Raw genomic sequence first — 1,707 nt, 5'->3', positions numbered from 1 at the left:
GCAGATTTCAGGAGAATGAATCACCAGCATATGTCACAGTTTTCAGAATTCTCAACCCATAAACATGAAAGAGAAAGTAAAAAGTCAATAGGAAACTCTATTGAAACAGGGGGTTGGGGGTAGAAGAGCACAGTTTGGCCCCTGACCCCAGGGTGAGAAGTGGTAGAGCCACAGTGGCAGTAGGGGCTGCCATGCGGCTGCTTCCAGAGCTCCTGGCCTACAGATCATAGGGGGACCAAGTGACCATTCAGAAGGTAGTTACTCTTGCTTTGACCTGCTTGGATCTGGATCACGGTATGGGATGGTTGTCCTAAGGTGTTTGGTCAGTGTTCCACAGCTTGTGAGAGCTATAAAGAGAGCACCCAACTAATATCTCTGGCATCTGTGAAAATCCCAGTGACTTGGGACAAAGCTCTCTCCATTCTGAAAGCAGAATTCTATTGTGGCAAAGAGATCAAAAGTCAAGTATTTGACTGGCAACATGAGCAAGCAGAGGAAACACAATCTGACTATAGATTCTTTTTCTGGGGGCAAAAAGGATCAAAGCATGGAATGAGAGGAAGACAACAAAGTCAGAATTCATATCAAAAAATGTGCCCAATAAAAAATAAAATATGAATTGGTTACAGGCCATAGAGGAACTCAAGAAGGGTTTTGAAAATCAAGTAAGAGAAGTGGAGATAAAATTGGGAAGATAAATGAGAATGATGCAAGAAAATCATGAAAAGTGAGTCAACAGCCTGACTGAAGAAAAAACAAATAGACTAACTGAAATGGTAAAAGAGGACCAAAAAGTCAATGAGGAGAAGAATGCTTTAAAAAGCAGAATTTGCCAGATGGTAAAGGAATTCCTTCAAAATTAGACTGAAGCAAATGGAAGCTATTGGCTTTATGGGAAATTAAGATAGTATAAAACAGATTCAAACAAATGAAAAAAAATAGAAGGCAATGTCAAATACCTAATTGGAAAAATCACTGACCTGGAAAATAGAACCAGGAGAGATCATTTAAAATTTATTGGAGTACCTGAAAGCCATGATCAAAAAAAGAGCCTAGACACCATCGTTCAAGAAATGATCAAACAAAGTTGCCCTGATATTTTAGCACCAGAGGGTAAAATAGAAATGGAAAGAATTCCCCAATCACCTCTTAAAAATATCCCCAAAAGAAAACTCCTGGGAATATTATAGCCAAATTCTGGAGTTTCCAAGTCAAGGAGAAAATACTTCAAGCAGTCAGTAAGAAAAAATTTGAGTATTGTGGAAATACAAAAAGAACAACACAAGATGTAGCAGCTTTTACATTAAGGAATTGAAGGCCTTGTAATATGTTATTTAGGAGGTCAAGGGAGCTAGAACTAAAACCAAGAATCACTTACCCAATAAAACTGAGTATAATGCTTCAAGGGAAAATATGGTCATTCAATGAAATAGAGGATTTTTTTAGCATTTTTGATGAAAAAAAATCAAAGCTGAATGCAAAATTTCACTTTAAAATACAAGAAACAAGAAAAGCATTAGAAGGTAAACAGGAAAAAGAAATCATAAGGAAATTATTCAAGTTGAACTATTTACATTCGTACATGGAAAAAATAATTTCAACTCATCAGGCTTTTCTCAGTATGAGGATATTTGAAGGAAATATAGTACATATATATAAATATCTATCTATCTATCTATCTATCTATCTATCTATCTATCTATCTAT

At 36.2% G+C, this 1,707-nt stretch overlaps 1 pseudogene; it reads left to right on the top strand.

The window, feature by feature from the left end:
• The first annotated feature begins 614 nt into the window (after positions 1-614).
• LOC138174531 (perilipin-5-like) overlaps positions 615-1,707 on the top strand; it is a 1,878-nt pseudogene continuing 785 nt past the window's right edge.

The sequence above is a fragment of the Petaurus breviceps genome, unplaced genomic scaffold (assembly GCF_028583685.1).
Source record: "Petaurus breviceps papuanus isolate PSGF00001 unplaced genomic scaffold, PetGlider_PUasm1.0 689, whole genome shotgun sequence".
NCBI lineage: Eukaryota > Metazoa > Chordata > Mammalia > Diprotodontia > Petauridae > Petaurus > Petaurus breviceps.
Note: the sequence above shows the minus strand (reverse complement) of the source record. Positions and strands in the feature narration are given on the sequence as shown.